This window comes from Diceros bicornis, chromosome 15 (assembly GCF_020826845.1).
Source record: "Diceros bicornis minor isolate mBicDic1 chromosome 15, mDicBic1.mat.cur, whole genome shotgun sequence".
Lineage (NCBI taxonomy): Eukaryota > Metazoa > Chordata > Mammalia > Perissodactyla > Rhinocerotidae > Diceros > Diceros bicornis.
This window is the reverse complement of record NC_080754.1, coordinates 40,180,370-40,200,146: the sequence shown is the minus strand read 5'-3', so window position 1 is coordinate 40,200,146 and position 19,777 is coordinate 40,180,370. Positions and strand designations below refer to the sequence as shown.

General features: G+C 40.2%; 1 protein-coding gene across 7 annotated transcripts in view; it reads right to left on the bottom strand.

Annotated features, from left to right (window-relative positions):
* The window catches only part of MCF2L2 (MCF.2 cell line derived transforming sequence-like 2), a 230,930-nt gene that overhangs the window by 172,247 nt on the left and 38,906 nt on the right, over positions 1-19,777 (bottom strand). The window lies entirely within an intron of this gene.

Here is a 19,777-nt window from a genome sequence, read left to right as displayed (position 1 = left end):
GGGAGCCTACTAAATTCTTACTTGATCTGTATAAGCAGAAACATTCTAGGTCAAGTGAACAAAAATCTAACCTGAATTATAAAAACAGAGTCACAGCCCCTCAATCAATTCCCAGACAGGAGCCAGTTTACAGACCCAGAACCTCTTGAATGAAGGGGAGGCTGGGTCCCCTTGAGGAAGGGTCCTGGTATACTACTAAAAATTTATACTGTTACTCTTTCTCCCAGTCTTCCCCAAAGGGACCTACAGCCTTTTACCAAGGTAACTGTGCATTGAAGAAAAGGAAATAATTAGACCTTTCAGAGACTACTGGACACTGGCTCTGAACTGACAACAATTCCAGGAGACACAAAACATTATGTCCTACCAGTCAGAGTAGGGGTTTATGGAGGTTAGGTTATCAATGAAATTTTAGCCCACATCTGTCTCAGAGTGGGCCCAGTTGGTCCCCAAACCCATTCTGTGGTTATTTCTTCAGTTACAAAATGCCTAATTGGAATAGATATATTCAGCAACTTGTAGAATCTCCACACTGGTCAATGACCTGTGGAGTAACAGCTATTATGGTGGGAAAGGCCAAGTGGAAGCCATGAGAACTGCCTCTGCCTAGGAAAATAATAAATCAAAAACAATATTGCATTCTGGAGGGATTGCAGAGATTAGTGCCACCACCAAGGACTTGGAGGATGCAAGGGTGGTGATTCCCACCACATCCCCATTCAACTCACCTATGTGGCCTGTGCAAGAGATAGATGGATCTTGAAGAACAACAGAGGATTATCATCTCAAACTTAACTAGATGGTGACTCCAATTGCAGCTGCTGTACCAGGTGTAGTTTCATTGCTGGAGCAAATTAACACATGCCCTGGTACCTAGTATGCAGCTATTGATCTGGCAAATGCCTTTTCCTCCATATTTTTCCATAAGGCCCACCAGATGCAGTTTGCTTTCAGTTGGCAAGGCTAGCAATATACCTTCACTGTCCTAACTCAGGGGTACATCAACTTTCCAGCCCTATGTCATAATTCAGTTCACAGGGACCTTAATTGACTTTCCTTTCTACAAGATATCATACTGGTCCACTACACTGATGACATTTTGCTGCTTGGACACTGTGAGCAAAAGTAGCAACTACTCTAGACTTATTGGCAAGACATTTGCATGCCAGAGGGTGGGAAATAAATCCAACAAAAATTCAGGGGCCTTCTATGTCAGTGAAATTTCTAGAGGTCCAGTGGTGTGGAGCATGTCAAGATATCCCTTCTAAGGTGAAGGATAATTTGTTGCATCTGGCCCCTCCTACAATCAAAAAAAGAGGCACAATACCTAGTGGAGCTCTTTGGATTTTGGAAGCAACATATTCCTCATTTGGGTATGTTACTCCACCCATTTACTGAGCGACCCAAAAAGCTACTAGTTTTGAGTGGGGCCCAGACAGAAGAAGGCTCTGTAACAGGTCCATGCTGCTATGCAAGCTGCTCTGTCACTTGGGATATGATCCAGCAGAACCAATGGTACTTAAAGTGTCAGTGGTAGATAGTGAAGCTGTTTGGAGCCTTTCGTAGGCCCCTATAGGTGAATCGCAGCACAGATCTTCAGGATTTTAGAGCAAAGCTCTGTCATCATATGCAAATAACTACTCTCCTTTTGAGAAACAGCTCTTGGCCTGCTACTGGGCCTTAGTAGAGACTGAACACCTGACCATAGGACACCGAGTTACATGTCACCTGAGCTGCCCATCATGAACTGGGTGTTATCTGACCCACCAAGCCATAAAGTTGGGCATGCACAGCAGCATTCCATCATCACATGGAGGTGGTATATACATAATTGTGCCTGAGCCAGACCTGAAGGCAAAAATAAGTTACATAAAGAAGTGGCCCAAATGCCCATGGTCCCCACTCCTGCTACACTGCCTTCTCTCTCCCAGCCTGCACCTACGGCCTCATGGGGAGTTCCCTAAGATCAGTTGGCAGGGGAAGAGAAGACTTGGGCCTGGTTTATAAATGGTTCTACATGATATACAGTCACCACCTGAAAGTGGACAGCTGTAGCACTACGGCCCCTCTCTGGGACAACCCTGAAGCACACTGGTCAAGGGAAACTCTACCAGTGGGCAGAAGGTCAAACAGCGCATCTGGTTGTTTATTTTGCTTGAAAAACATGGCCAGACGTGATTGTATACCAATTCATGGGCTGAGGCCACTGGTTTGGCTGGATGGTCAGGGAATGGAAGGAACATGACTGGAAAATTGGCAATAAGGAAATTTGGGAAATAGGTATATGGGATAGACCTCTCTGAATGGAAAAAATAAAAAAGTGAAGATATTTGTGTCACATGTGAATGCTTACCAAAGGGTGACCTCAGCAGAGGAGGATTTTAATAATCAAGGCGATAGGATGACCTGTTCTGTGGATCTCAGTCAGCCTCTTCCTAAGCCACACCTGTCATCACCCAATGGGCTCATGAACAAAGTGGCCATGGTGGCAGGGATAGAAGCAGGGTTTTGTTCATACTGAGATAGACACTTACTCTGGATATGTATTTGCCTTCCCTGCATACAATGCTTCTGCAAAACAACTATCCATGAACTTACAGAATGCCTTATCTATAATCATGGTATTCCACACACCACTGCTTCTGATCAAGGAACTCACTTCACAGCAAATGAAGTGCGGCAAAGGGCCCATGCTCATGGAATTCACTGGTCTTACCATGTTTCCCACCATCCTGAAGCAACTGGCTTGATAGAACAGTGAAACGGCGTTTTGAAGATGCAACTACAGCACCACTTAGGTGGCAATACCTTTCGGGGATGGGGTGAGGTTCTCCAGAAGGCTGTATATGCTCTGAATCAGCGTTGGATATATGGCGTTGTTTCTCCCATAGCCAGGATTCACAGGTTCAGGAATCAAGGGGTGAAAATAGCAGTGGCACAACTTACTATTACTCTTAGTGACCCACTAGCAAAATTTTTGCTTCCTGTACCCATGACCTTATCCCCTGCTGGCATAGAGGTCTTAGTTCCAAAGGGATGAACACTTCCACCAGAGACACAACAATGATTCCATTGACTGAAAGTGAAGACTGCCACTCAGCCACTTTGAATTCCTCATGCCTCTGGATCAATGGGCAAAGAAGAGAGTTAATGGTGCTGATCATCCTGACCACCCAGGGGAAATTGGACTGCAACTCCACAATGGAGGTAAGGGAGAGTATGTCTGGATTGCAGAAGATTCCTTAGGGCGCCTCTTAGTATTACCATACCCTGTCATTAAGGTAAATGGAAAACTACTCACCCAAACCAGACAGGACTACTAACGACATAGACCCTTCAGGAATGAAGGCTTGGGTCATCCCACCAGGTAAAGAACTGTGACTGGCTGAGGTGCTTGATCAAATCCAAGGGAATATAGAGTGAGTAGTAGAAGGTAGTTACAAATACCAGCTATGAGCAAGTGACCAGTTACAGAAACAAGGACTGTACCTGTCATGAGTATTCCTCCTGAGAACATGTATGTGTACACATATATATCAAATATTTGTTTCTTCCCTCTCTTATTCCCTTATCATGTGACGTAGAAAGTATTGACTTTATATCATAGTATTTAAGTATTGTTAATTTTACATCATAGTATTTAAGTTACAGGATATCAAGAAGAGGAGTAAACATCACTCAAGGACTTTACCTCCTCTTTGGGGAGAGGGTTAATGTGTTTTCAATTGTATACAGGATGCTTGTATCATGTTAGGCAGAATTATGACCTTGTTATTGTCTTTTATGACCTTGTATTGTTATTTGGAGGTTAAGTATGGCTTAAGGAAATGCATGTAAGTGTCAAGTTGACAAAAGGTGGACTTGGCGATAGTTAATTTTAATGTGACAACTTACCTGGATCATGAAATGTCCAGATATCTGGTTAAACATTATTTCTGGGTGTGCCTGCAAGGGTATTTCCAGAATATTAGTATTTGAACTGGTAAAGTAAAGCAGACTGCCCTCCTCAGAGTGGGGAGGCATCATCCAATCCATGGAGGGCCTGAATAGAATAAAAATGTGGAGGAAGGGAGGATTCGCTCTCTCTCTGTCTGATTGTTGAGCTGGGACATTGATCTTCTCCTGCCCTCAGTGCTCCTGGTTCTCAGGCCTTCAAACTACATGACTGGCCTTCCTGGGTCTCCAGTTTGCAGAGGGCAGATTGTGGGACTTCTCAGTCTCTATAATCGCATGAGCCAATACCTTATAATAAATCTCTTTATACATATGTATCAGGCTTCTTCAGAGAAACAAAGTCAATAAAATATATATAGATATATATAAGAGGAGATTTATTATAGGAATTGGCTCATGTAGTTATAGAGGCCAAGAAGTCCCATGATCTGCCATCTGCAAGCTGGAGAACCAGGAAAGCCAATGGTATAACTCAGTCTGAGTCAAGGTTGGAGAATGCAGGAGATGATGGTCTAAATCCTGATCTGGGTCCAAAAGCCCAAGAACCAGGACGACCAACGTCCAAGGGCAGGAGAAGATGGATGTCTCAGCTCAAGTAGAGAGAGAATTCATCCTTCCTCTATCTTTTTGTCCTATTCAAAAGATTGCATGATGCCCACCCACACTGGGGAGAGCAATCTGCTTTACTCAGTTCATTAATTCACACGGTCATCTTTTCCAGAAACACTCTCACAGATAGATCCAGAAATAATGTTTTACTAGCTATCTGGCCATCCCTTAGCCCAGTCAAGTTGACACATAAAATTAACCATCATATACATATCCTAGTGATTCTGTTTCTCTGAAGAACCCTTATTAATACATAGGAAGTGTCAAGAGAAGAGGAGATTAAGATAAAACCACTCCCAGAAAAAAAAGTACACCCTAAGCGCAAAGATACTGAAAAAAAAGAGTCCTGGGACATCAGGGCACTGACTAGAAAGGGACTCAAAGAGGCAGTCTTGGAAAGGCAAAGCTTCTGGGAGAGAAAAGGAAATGAAAACAGAGGTGGTAACTGTGTGGTACAGGCAAAAAGAAGCAAGAGGTAAATTTAGCATCCTACAAGACAAAATAAATAAATAAATAAATCAAGGATACAAACCCCTTCCCTTAACCTCCCTCCAAAAATTTTTAAGGGCATTGATAAAAGAAACTATATTTAACTTTACTAACAAAAAGATGGTATTCTTGAACTAGGAATTTTGTAAATACCCCAAACCACCAAACCTGTCCACTAAATGCAAAGATGCAAGAAATATTCATCTATACAGAGCTACTATAAAGGGGAAAAAAAGAAAATAAGAACTAAAACTTTTTAGCTTCAAGAGGAGACAAGCCACAAATTGGAAGAAAATATTTGCTAAAACATATTTGATAAAGAACTGTTATCCAAAATATACAAAGAACTCTTAAAACTCAATAATAAGAAAACCAACAACCTAATTAAAAACTGGGCAAAAACCCAAAACAGATACCTCACCTAAGGAGATATACAGTTGGAAAATAAGCATTTGAAAAGATGTTTAACAATACGTATGATTAGGGAATTGCAAATTAAAACAACAATGAAATACCACTACACACCTATTAGGATAGCCAGAATTTAATACATCGACAACACCAAATGCTGGCAAGAATGTAGAGCAACAGGAACTCTCTCATTTATTGCTGGTTGGCATTCAAAGTGGTATAGCCACTTTGTAAGAAAGTTTGGCACTTTCTTACAAAACTAGATATATTTGTACCATATGATCCAGCAGGTGTGCTCTTTGGTATTTACCTAAATGAGTTGAAAACTTATGTCCACACAAAAACTCACACACAGATATTTACAGTGTACTTATTCATAATTGCCAAAACTTGGAAGTAACCAAGATATCCTTCTGTAGGTGAATGGATAAACTGTGGTACATCCAAACAATGAAATATTATTTAGCACTAAAAAGAAATGAGCTATCAAGCCATGAAAAGACATGGAAGAAACTTAAATGCATATTACTAAGTGAAAGAAGTCAATCTGAAAAGACTACATACTGTATGATTCCAATTATATAACATTCTGGAAACAGCAAAACTATGGAGATAGTAAAAGGACTGGGTTTGTGGGCGCAAGAGGGATGAACAGAGAGCACAGAGGATGTTTAGGGCAGTGAAACTATTCTGTATAATACTATAATGGTGGATACATGTCATTATTATACATTTGTCTAAAGTCTGTATAACAGCAAGAGTGAACCCTAATATAAACTATGGACTTTTTGAGTGGCAATGGTGTATCAATGTAGGTTCATCAATTGTAACAAATGTATCACTCTGGTGCAGGATGTTAATGATGTGGGAGTTGTGCATATACAGGGGCAGGGAGTATATGGGAAATCTCTGCAATTTCCACTCAATTTTGCTGTGAACTTAAAACTCCTCTAAAAAATAAAGTCTCTCAAAAAAAATCTTTTTAGGTAATGAACATTCCTCCAAAAAATTAGTCATTAAGCAGAAAAAACCTATAATATAGCTCTCCAAACTGAACTACATGTCTACAAACAAGCATTTGGGGGTATGGGGGTTGAGGGGGGAGACACCTTAAATAAGAAACTCAAAAACCAAGAACAGAAATGGATTTTTTTTTTAAATATAAAGAAAAGAAGAAATAAAATAAGAGTTGATTAAGGTCAGAAAAAGAAAAGGAAATGACAAAATCAAATGTGAAATTGAGTCTAAACTACAAGATACCCAAGGGATAACATATTTGAACAAAAGTTTAATAAGACGCAGTAAATAACATAAAGAAAACAAATCAGTAAATGAAAACAAAAAAAAGAAAACAGCAAAAAGATCAGAAAGAAAGTGGTTGAAATGGAAGCCAGATAAAAAAGAAACAACAGACTTATAAGTGGAATCTCTAAAGACTAAAAATAAAACAAAGGAACAGAAATAATACTTAGAAGTATAATCCAAGATAACTTTCCAAAATCAAAAAAAGACCCGAGTCTACATATACCTGAAAAAGCCTAGCAAGCACCAGGGAAAACTAATCTGAAATAATCAGCTCCTAGACATATCCTAGTACAACTGTTAGGCTTAAGGATAAAGTAAAAATTCTCAGCACCTCCAGGAAAAGGATTGAATAATTTACCAGGAAAAGAGAAAAAGACAGCCATCATAGTTCTCAAAAGCAACATACAAATCATGGAAAGAAGGGAACAGCATTCTAGAACAATTCATAAACAAAAAGCCTAAACCAAGAATTTTATATCCTGACAAGCTGTCTTTCAAACATTAAGGCAATAGAAAAATAGTTAAAACATAAAAAAACTCAAGGAATTCTGTACCTGAGACCCCTTTTTGAAGAATCTAATAAAGATTGACCTTCATCTAATCAAGAGAGAACTTGGGGAAACTTCACCAAAGGGATCAATTTAGTATATGTAATAGCAGGTCTAACACTAAACATGTTGGAAGAATAACATGTAGAAATAACGCACGTTAAAAGATAGAAGGAGAGGGGCTGGCCCAGTGGTGCAAGCGGTTAGGTGCACGAGCTCTGCTGCGGCGGCCCGGGGTTCACTGGTTCAGATCCCAGGCGCGCACGGATGCACCGCTTGTTAAGCCATGCTGTGGCTGCATCCCATATAAAGTAGAAGAAGATGGGCACAGATGTTAGCCCAGGGCCAGTCTTCCTCAGCAAAAAAGAGGAGGATTGGCATTGGATGTTAGCTCAGGGCTGGTCCTCCTCACAAAAAAAACAAAAAAAAAGATAGAAGGAGAAAGGAGAGGGGAAGAGACAAGAATAAGCTCAAAGACTGCTGTGTAGGCAATAGGTAGGCATCAAAGGATATTACTGAAAACTGAAAAACCAGATAATAAAAGGTTATATTTTAAAACGGTCTAAGGGGGACCAGCCCGGCGGCATAGTGGTTGGGTGTACGTGCTCCGCTGCGGCAGCCCCTGGTTCGCAGGTTCAGATCCCGGGCGCACACCGACATACTGCTTGTCAAGCCATGCTGTGGCGGTGTCCCATATAAGGTGGAGGAAGATGGGCATGGATGTTAGCCCAGGGCCAATCTTCTTCAGCAAAAAAAAAGGAGGATTGGCATTGGATGTTAGCTCAGAGCTAATCTTCCTCACGAAAAAAAAAAAAAAACAGGGTCTAAGGGCATTAAAAAAGGGATAAATACAAAGGAAAAATCACAAATATTCCCAAATACCAAAAGAAGTTAAAAATAAAAAAAGAGCAAAGAAAACATATCACGTAGAAAAATACAGTAAATATAACATAATACATCTAGTAGTTATAACATAAAATAATGACAAAATTGAGACCAATTATATCAGTCATATCAATAAATATGAATGGGCTTAATTCACCTAATATAAGAAAAAGATTTTCAATTTCACTCAGAAAGTAAGAACCAACTATATACTCTAACTGAGAAAAAGATCTAGAACAAAGAAATTCAGAAAGGCTAAAAGTAAAGGAATTGGCAAAAGTACAGTAGGCAAATGGAAACCATAGCAAGACGTTTCAGTCTTGATATCAGACAAAGTAGAATTCAAGCCATAAAGCATTATACATAAAAAGGAACACTTTTTTTTTTTTTTTTGTGAGGAGATCAGCCCTTTGCTAACATCTGCCAATCCTCCTCTTTTTTTGCTGAGGAAGACTGGCCCTGGGCTAACATCCATGCCCATCTTCCTCCACTTTATATGGGACGCCACCACAGCATGGCTTGCCAAGCAGTGCGTCGGTGCATGCCTGGATCCGAACCAGCGAACCCCGGGCTGCCACAGCTGAGTGCGCGCACTTAACCACCTGCGCCACCAAGCCAACCCCAAAAAGGAACACTTTTTAATGGTAAAAGTCATAATTGACAATGAAGATATAATAGTTATAAATATCTATGCTCCAAATACACTAATAATAAGGAGACAGGTTAGAAATATACTTTACATAGGAGATTTTAATACACCACTTTCACTACAAGACAGAACAAATAGAGAACATATCAATAAGGTAATAGAAGACCTAAACGACATAATCAATAGAGAAGATCTAAAGAATGTGTATTGAACTTTACATCCTGATAATAGAGGATTCATCTTTTTCTCAAGCATACGTGGAATATCCACAAAAATTGGTCATGATAAAGGGCCACAAAGAAAACACCTGAAAATTTAAAAACCTTCTATTAGACAACCCTTCAGAAAGGGGGAAATATAAAATGTAATTACAGAATTTCTAAAATATAGTGGTAATGAAAATACTACATAATCAGAATTTATGGGATACGATTAAAGCAGTGATCAGAGAAAATTTATTACCTTAAACATTTATATCAATAAAATGAAAGAATGAAAATAACTTTAATTTCAACTCAAAAAAAATGAGAAAAAATAAGTCAAACCAAAAGAAAGCACAAGGAAGAAGATATTAAAGATAAAGGCAGAAGGAATAAGGTAGAGAGAAGGAAAGCAATAGATCTAATTGAATAAATCACAATCCCATTTTTTAACTAACAAAATAAATAAGCCACTAGCTAACTTAATCAGGGAAAAAAGAGGACAAAGCACAGATATACAAACTAAGAAATAGTGAAGGGAAAATAACCACTGAAACATAAGAAATTTTAAATTTCTACGAAACTACTTTGCACACCTCTATGGAAACAAACTTGAAAACCAAGACATAAACAGGTAATTTCCTAGGAAAATATAGTTCACCAAAAGTGATCTTGTTAGAGATATAAAGCTTAAACACACCAATTTCCATAGACGAAATAGAGGAAGTTGTCAAGGTCCTGATTCACAGGGGAATTTCACAGGGAAATTCAAATCTTCCGTGACCATAAAATCCCAATGCCACAAAAATTGCCTTAGAGTTTAAAAAATGGAAGAAAATTTCAAAACACTATTTATGAAGCAAGTATGACATTGATACCTAAACCTAATAAAGACAGTACAAAAATAAAATTACCAGTTAAAGGATATAATGGTAGAGAGATCCCATTTATTTATTTATTTACTTATTTCCCCAAAGCCTCAGTACATAGTTGTATATTCTAGTTGTAAGTCCTTCTAGTTCTTCTATGTGAGCCACCGCCACAGCATAGCTACTGACAGACGAGTGGTGTCGTTCTGTGCCCAGGAACTGCACCCAGGCTGAACTTTAACCACTAGGCCATCAGGGCTGGTTCGAGAGATCCCATTTAAAACAGCAACAAAAGGTAAAATATTTAGGAATAAACTTAACAATAAATGTACAAAACTATGTCAGGAAAATTGTCAACACTCCTGAAAGACACAAAAGCAGACTTTAACAAATGGAAAGACTTTTCTTTTTCTTGATGGGATGTTTTCAACACTATAAAGATGTCACTTTTCCCTAAGTAAATTATAAATTTAACACAGTCCCAATGAAAAGACCAATAAGCTGTTTTTTTATAGAGTGAGACACATAGAAAGAAAACAAGAAAGAATAGTTAGGAAAATATGAAAAAAAGTAAGTAGAGCTTAAGAGGCCAGGAGGAGAGGGGGAATTAAGCCTATCAGATATTAAACATATTTGAATCCTCTATAATTAAAATAATGTGTTAGTCACTAATGAATAGACAGACCAATTAACTCTCAAATCACTGAGGCAAAGATGAACTTTTAAAATTAATGTTGTTAGGATAACTGAATAGCCATTTGGAAAAAGGTAAACTTAGATCTATACCTCCTACCACACACAAAAATAAATACCAAGGGCATCAGAGCTAACTGTAAAAAATAAAATCATACTATATTCCAAGAAAGCATGAGTGAATTCCTCTATTACCTAGGTATAGGAAAGCTTTCTGACAATGACTCAAAATTCAGATGCAATAAAAGAAACATAGATACATTTGACGACATAAAAATTTTGCATGGCAAAAATCATCCTAAGCAAAGTCAAAGAACAAATGAAAAAGTGAGAGAAAATATATGCAACATACATCACAGATAAACGGCTAATATCCCTAATCCATAAAGAATTCTTCAAAATTGAGAGGAAAATAAAGATAGAAAACTCTATGGAAAAAAGAGCAAAGATATGAACAGACAAATACATACATATATATATATATAAAATGTAAAGTAATAAAGAGATGAAAAACATGAGAGAAAAGTTAAAGACACAGAAGAGAATTCAAAAGATGCAATATCCCTCTAAGTTGAGTTCCAGAAGCAGAAAACAGAGTTAGAGGGAAGAAACAGTCAAAGAAATAACAGAAAAAAAATTCTAAACCTAAGAGAGACTTGAATCTTCAGTTCAAAGCCCCAGGAGAATGAAAGAAAAAGGTATGAAATTTCAAACCTGCAAAATATAGAGAAAAAACCCCAAGAGCTTCCTATGGGGAGAAAGAAACAGCTTACTTATGAAGGAATGAGACTCGGATCTTCGCGAGAAGCATCAGCCTTGTTATCAGTAACACTGGATGCTAGAAATCAATGGATCCATGTTATTCTACAGTAAAAATTTCAGACAAGCTTCCAATCAAGCGTGAGGACAAAACGCAGCCATTTTCTGACATTCAAGATCTTGTAAGATTCCCTTACCATAAACTCTTTCTGAAAAAGAAATAACTTGAAATTTTTCCAATGAAAATGAAATCCAAAAAAAGAAGGGGATGATCTTCTCAGAGATACAATCAAAAGCAATGCCAGGTTGACAGTTTGTAGCAGCCACCCTGAATTATGAGTAGGCCAGAGGGCCTCAGAAGTATGTCTTCAAGAAGAAAATATATGCATTACACAAATTCTATGATAAAGAATCTATGAGATATTATTAATGCAATAAAGATATATGCCACTCTATAAATAAGAAAAAAGGAAAGGCAATTAGAAATGCCAGGGGAAAGGTATATAAGACATCATTGTCTGAGTCTGAAATGAATTAAACTGTGGCATGATTTTGAGCAACTGATGGAGTATGTGAAAAGAGTACCCATTTTACCTTAACATTGGTAGCATTCTCCTTTGAGTGACACATGATTAATGATATAGGATTACATCCTTCACTCCAGAGGTCTAATGATATTATGTATATACATGCTTTTTACTGATTTCTACGATTTAGAATCAACCTATAGTCAAAGAAAAAAAAAACCCACTTATAGAAGAAAGGTAAAACACATTATACATTTTAGCAATGGAAAGGAAGTGGTATATAGGTAGAAGAACTTGAAGGATGAGAGAGTAAAGAAAGATGGAAATACATAGTAGAAAATCAACAGATATCTACAGTTGCTAGATCACAGACAGAAGTTAAGTATGTTGTTTAAATGTATAATAGTAACCATTACATGGTCTAAAAATAATAATGTAACTAACGAAAATTAGGCGGTTAAAAGGGCGCAAGTAGACAGAATGCATCATTAGTATGCAAAACATTTTTCACATTGAGGAATCACAAGATACTGTCTAAAGCTGACAAATCAATAAATATATACATACATATATAGGTTAGCATCATGAAGATAACTACCACCATGTCATTGGAAAGCTTTGTGGGGTGGTGGAAGAAGCACGGAGCCAGGAGCCAGAAAATCTAAGTCCTAAGCTTTGCCCTTCACCAGTTATGGGAATTTATACAAGTTCTTTCTTCTGCCTGATTTAATATCCACCTCTGTAAATGTGGACAGTTCTCAAGGTGTGGTCCTCAGACTAGCAGCATCGGCATCTCCTGGGAACTTGTTAGAAATGAATTATTGAGCCCCACCCCAAACCTACTGAATCAGAAACTCTGGAGTGGGGCCAGCAATCTGTGTTTTAACAACTCCCCCAAACAATTCTGATGCATGCTAATGTCTGAGAGCCACCAATCTAGACCAGGGGACAACAAATTACAGTTCATGTGCCAAATCCACCCCATTCCCATTTTGTAAATAAAGTTTTATTGGAACACAGCCACACTCATTTGTTTACATATTGTCCATGGTTGCTTTTGAGCTACAACAGCAGAGTTCAATAGTTGAGGAGGAGACCATACAGCCTGCAAAGCCTAAAATATTTACTCTCTGGTTCTTTACAGAAAAAGTTTGATGACCTTTAACTTAGAATATTCTGACTGATAATGCCAAGTGCACATAATTACTAAATTTAATGCAAGCTTTATCAGCCCAGTGAAGTTCTGAAGATTATTCAGTCAGAAAGGTGTTTGTGCTAATGCCTAGAGTCCTTTAGTAAGCTACTGTGGACTAACTCTGACTCCTCCTCCCTCTTCACTCTGAGGACTCCTTAAAATAGTAAGTAATAAATAGTAAAAAGTCATGTAATAATTAGGAAATAAACAAATAGTTTATTTGTTAAAAATAATAAAATAAAATAAATAGTAAAAAGTCAACAACTTCTCTGGCTCACAGAGTTTTAGGAAACTTTCTCGACCACATAATGACTGATGGAGTGCATGTTGAGCCTGCTCTCCATTCAAAGCTTGATTTTTAAAAAGCAATATTCACATTTTAAAGCTAATACCACACCCAATATCTTCTCCAATTTTATCTCAATTCTTCAGACCACCTCATCACCAAAACAACCCACATCATATAATAAACAGAAGAGCCTACTTTTCATGAATTTTGGCAATTATCTTCTTCATAGTTGATAATACCACTGAGTAGACCACATTCTAGATCTTTACAACCATTAGCATCCATAAATTCAAGAGGTTGTGGTTTGAATGTCTAAAGAAACCTAAATGGAACATATCAGAAAAGGGAAAGTGGGCTCCTATCTGACAGACAACACAAAGGCAGGATGGAGTAGAGGTATTCTAAAGCAATCACCTAACCAAATAACAAAGAAAAGCCATTATATACACACCAGGTCATTCTACTGGGGAGAAATAACGTCAGACCCCTAGGTCTCACATAGAAAAGCACAGGAATTAGGCATATTAAATTTCTGGTCTACCCTCTAGTATAGTTCACTCAGATTCTCTTGGCATATACGACTTACTTGCCAGGGTCACCATTTATTCATAATAAACCTACAGGGTGCTCTCTGATTTTGAGCCTTAGTTGGTGCCTAAGGCCTGGCCTCTCAAGTCATCCTTTCTGAGGGCTCTGAAGCATATCTACCCACCTTGGGCAGTGCAGCAGCCCAACCAGACTCCCCACGCTGGACCTCTATCCTTAGAAGTCAAATGAAGGATTCCATCTCCTTGACTCTAGGGGGTAATTCCATAGCCAGTCCAGGAAACAACTTATCTTACCCTAGCTACTCAATCAAGCAGCACTTTCCCATTAACACTATTCAAAGCCAATTAAAAACAGGAGCTTTTCGGGGGCCGGCCCGGTGGCGCAAGCGGTTAAGTGCACACGTTCCGCTGCGGCGGCCCGGGGGTTCGCCGGTTCGGATCCCGGGTGTGCACCGACGCACCGCTTGTGAAGCCATGCTGTGGCGGCGTCCCATATAAAGTGGAGGAAGATGGGCATGGATGTTAGCCCAGGGCCAGTCTTCCTCAGCAGAAAAAGAGGAGGATTGGCATTGGATGTTAGCTCAGGGCTGGTCCTCCTCACAAAAAAAAAAAAAAAAAACAGGAGCTTTTCCATTGCCTTCATAATAGTAAGAGGCCCAGACTGAACTCACTTCTCTGATGAGGCTTGTTTCTAAAGTTGACAAGTTGTTATAATCTCATTCAGTCTTTCAGTACAAAGGAGCAAGCTTCATTATAATTCTCAAGCCAAATAGTAACGCTGTCCTTCTCTCCTCTTTTCCTGAAGTACAAATATCAGACAGCCTATCATAAAAGAGGATACAACTCATCTCAGACTATTCATCACGCTTTATGGGAGGAAAACGGACATAGGAGAATTCTTCGGACATAGGAGAATTCTTCTAACTTAAATAGGTCTCTCAACAGATTCATTATAGAAAAGGACCTTTAGAAATAGTAAACAGGGCCGGCCCCACGGCTTAGCGGTTAAGTGTGCGCGCTCTGCTGCTGGTGGCCCGGGTTCGGATCCCGGGCGTGCACCAACGCACCGCTTCTCTGGCCATGCTGAGGCCGCGTCCCACATACAGCAACTAGAAGGCTGTGCAACTATGACATACAACTATCTACTGGGGCTTTGGAGGAAATAAATAAATAAATAAATAATTTAAAAAAAAAAGAAATAGTAAACAATTGTGAAACCACCACTGCTATCAAATACGACTCTTGTACCATCTAATAAAAGTATTCTCTCCAATCCCTTTCTAATAATGAACTTAGAACTGTGAGTAAAACGAAGAAACTGAATAGAGGACTAGAGTAATAAAAATGCATGCTTAGTTATACAAATGTTGATTTGGGGAAAAAACAATGATTCAGAATGTTTTACTAATGCCTTTTTGAATCACTTGGCTACAATCTGTAGTCACAGGAGACATGTTTTAAAAGACAATATCCTGGGCCAGCCCCGTGGCTTGGCGGTTAAGCGCGCACACTCCGCTGCTGGTGGCCCGGGTTCGGATCCCGGGTGCACACCGATGCACCGCTTCCCCGGCCATGCTAAGGCCGTGTCCCACATACAGCAACTAGAAGCATGTGCAACTCTGGCATACAACTATCTACTGGGGCTTTGGGGAAAAAAAAAAAAAAAAGGAGGAGGATTGGCAATAGATGTTAGCTCAGAGCTGGTCTTCCTCAGCAAAAAAAAAAAAAAAAAAAGAGGAGGATTAGCATGGATGTTAGCTCAGGGCTGATCTTCCTCACACACACACACACAAAAAAAGACAATATCCTGCATAAGTAATACCTCTGAGAAACTGACCCCTAGAATTATTCTGCTATTGTTATAAGATGGACTGTGAAAATTCTCAGTAGTCTAATTTACACTCTAGATGGCACCTGACAGGCTAAAATAGGCCCTCAGTTGTTACTGGAAACATAATGGTGATGTAGTAATGATATATTCACATATATTTTAATACCATGAGATCTATGTGGGAAGATTTATAATTCAATAGTTAGGTACTACATATAATTCACAAAGAAATGCCAAAGTCTGGGAAGCTCAGGAAACAGAATTTTTGGCTTATATTGCATTTAAACAGAAGAAATACAGAAGTATAAAAGCAAAAGTAAAAGATTTGGGTACAGCCCTCCCTCAATCTTTCAACTTCACCACATTTCCCACCACTTCATCTTATCCAAAAGCTACGTCTGATTCCACGTTTTCTTCCTCACGTCTCAAATCCCTCTTCCCTCCACCACAGCTTCTCCCTGTCAGCTCCCAGCACAGCAATTCTCACCCTTGGCTGCACACTTGGGTCTGATCATAATCTGGGCATCTGGATTTTTTAAAAACTCTCCAGGTGATCCTAAGGTATAACTAAGAATGGGAACCATTGTCCTAGCATGATTTTGGTAAGGGAGAGCCAAGAAAAGTAGCAAAATAAAACAAGATGAGACAATCAAAACCAAAATGAGGCCTCAATTCCACGTGCCCAGACAGGTAAGAGCAACGAGATCCTAAGGTGAATAGGATTCCCAAAGCTGAGCATCATCACTGGTTTCTCACTTTCCCTCCTTCCCACCCCACCAACAAGGCCTGTCTTTCCTGGCCATCCCTTTCTACCCAGTCCTCCTGCCATCATGCTAGCTCACCCCCTCTTCACTTGGCACCTATCCCAGTGTAGAAGCCCCTGATCAGTCTCTCTGCCTCCTTTCTCCCACTCCCTCCGGTCCATCCTGCACACCACCACCAAATTAATCTGATCGTCATTCTCTTCCTCAAAACCTCCAATGGCCTCTCCCACTCACTGTGCTTAAACTCCTTAACCTGGTGGAAAAGGCCTTGCCTAGTCTGTTCCCAATTGTCTTTCCAGCTCTCATTTCTCACTACTATCTGAAAAGGAGCTCACTCTGTTCTGGTCAACCTGGATAGTCTGTAACTCCCCAAACATGCTCTATTTAAAATTTCAAAATCCAGAGGGGTTTGAAATAGAAGCTGTCATTTGCCCCAGATCACACAGCTAGTGGGCAGTCCAATGTGGATTTCAATCCAGGTTTGGGCTATGACCAAAGCTCTTTTGTGTGTTTGTGTGTGTGTGTGTGTGAGAGAGAGAGAGAGAAGAAGATCAGCCCTGAGCTAACATCCATTGCTAATCCTCCTCTTTTTTGCTGAGGAAGATTGGCCCTGGGCTAACATCCGTGCCCATCTTCCTCTACTTTATATGGGACGCTGCCACAGCATGGCTTGACAAGCAGCGTGTAGGTCGGCGCCCGGGATCCGAAACTGCGAACGCCAGGCCGCCGAAGCGGAGTGCGTGAACTTAACTGCTGCTAAACCAACCAGCCCCTCCAAAGCTCTTAAACACCATCCTGTTCTCTCTCTCCGGATGTCCCTATCCATATCTACCTGTAGAAATCTTATCCATCCTGCAAGGCCACTTCATTCCTGAAGCTTTCCCTGTTTTTCCTGTCTGAAGTGACTTTTCTCTCTTCTGAGCTCCTATAGTACTTTGCACATGTCACAAAATATCACGACAACAGAGTCATGTGATGAGTTTCCTGAGGTTTGAGACATTGTCTTATGGCCTTTTTGGTCCTTTATAGCACCTGACACAGCACCGTACACACTGATGGCACTCAGCAAAGATCTGGTGAAGAATGAGCTCCTGTGGGAATCCATCCTGTGTTCATCCAACCCAGCCACAACGCAAGATCCTTAGTAACTTCAGGCACAGAGACATCCTTTCCCTGCTCTGAGTATCTGGCCATTCTCCTCTTCTATTGCACCAATTCTGGGCAGGCCCCGTGGCTTAGCGGTTAAGTGCTCGCGCTCCGCTGCTGGCGGCCCGGCTTCAGATCCTGGGCGCACACCGACGCACCGCTTCTCTGGCCATGCTGAGGCCGCGTCCCACATACAGCAACTAGAAGGATGTGCAGCTATGACATACAACTATCTACTGGGGCTTTGGGGGAAAAAATAAATAAATAAATAAATAAAACTATTGCACCGATTCTTCCCTGCTATATGTCATGAGCTCTTTGCCAATTGCCTATAAAGCATTTTGCAACCTGGGAAGGGCTCTGGTGCCTGGTAACCACTGTAACATTCAGGAAGATGCAAATTTTGATAAATATGAATCATAAAAGGAACAAAGGTGGTTTCACTCTTTGGAACCTGGAATAGAAATTGAGACAGCAAAGTTCAGGTCAAACTCCTCTTTCAGGCCTTCTTACCCATTGTCTCTGTCTTACGTTGAAAGGTACAAGGGGTAGGGCAGTGAGTGGGTATGAGCAAACTCCAGAAAGAGGAAGGGGAATAACTGGTCAGATGGCTACTCTTTCTCAAGAGACAAACAGCATTCTAGGAAACTAAAATACTCCCTAGCTGACCAGAAATTATACAAGGAACATAGAGCAGAAAAAAGAAATCAGGCCAAAACAGCAGCCCCTGGTTTTCTCTTATCTTCTACATCTGTGAGGCAAGAGTTTCTACCCCTCACTGCTTCTCTCCACCCTGGTTCAGGTGACACACTTAATGTATGGTCCTCAGTGTGACTCAGAAAAGGCTGCAAGTGTAAGATGAAAATCACCCATTTTATTTAGCATATGACTGCATTCGGGGGTTAAGTAGAATTAGAAAATTAGTGAGTTTAAAACAAATATAATGAGAACGGAGGGGCACATCCACCCGTTGCCCACCTCCCTGCTTACCCTCTTGTTGCTGTTCCCCACGGAAACAGAAGTTGCTAAACTGATGGGTCATCGCCCTGGAATGCGATTGAGCCAAAGAGGAAGACCAAGTTCAACTCCCTACAACCCAGGGAGGTAAAGGAAGGAGTGAGGAAGGGGGTTCCCCTCTCTCTGTCAGTGTCCCCCTTCTCACTCTAGAACAAATACCTTTTGATTGAAATGAATCCTATCAGAACTGGAAATTCTACCAACATTACTTCTTGAGAACCTACTGTGCTAGGGCTAAAGATAAAACAAAAAGAAAAAAGAAAAGAAAGCGTTGGCCCCTACTCTGAGTAGTTCACAATCTAACGGGAGAGGCAGGAATAATTTCTATCAACTACGGTGTTATAAGGGGTAAGTAAGCTCAGGGTTCTGTGGAAACAGAAAGAAAAAAGAGTCTGTGAGAGCAGAATTGGGGTCAGGGAGGAAATGAGATCAGATTGAGGGCTGATGACTGCGTAGGAGTTAGCCAAGCCCAGAGGGTAGGAAAGGTGTTCCTGCAGAGAGACCCACATGAGCAACGCCCAGAGACTACTGCATCCTTCCCTCCAACCAATGAAGCCCAACATTTGCATAACGCACACCATATGCGGGGATGGGAGGAGGAGAGGGAGGGATTTGGTGAATATAATTTAAGTACTGAACTTTGAAGAAGTGCATTAAAAATAAATCCATAGCCTTCCCTGAAGTAGGAAGAGTAAAAAAACAAAACAAAAAAAATCTTTTAAGGTGGGTTTGCTTAAAGCAAACTATAAACTTCCTAATCTCCACAGGTAGGATCAGACTGCAGGCAGCCTTTCAATCTCAAAGCAGGTGTTAACCTCCAAATCACATAAGGCAGATGGAAAGCAAGCAAACAGCACACACAAGACTGTCGTGTAAATTCTTAATCACACAGCAGTTAAGTGAGACATGGTATCATAAGCCAAACCCATGGAGGGTGGGGCCTTTCCTGGCTGACTCTGCTCTGCCGGAGAATGGACACTGGAGGTCTGGGTATTTATTGACTTAAGTGGCATAAAGACGGGAGACGTGGGCTGAAGAAGGCGGACGTAGCAGATGCTCAAAAACATTTCTGTCATACTCTCGGCTATA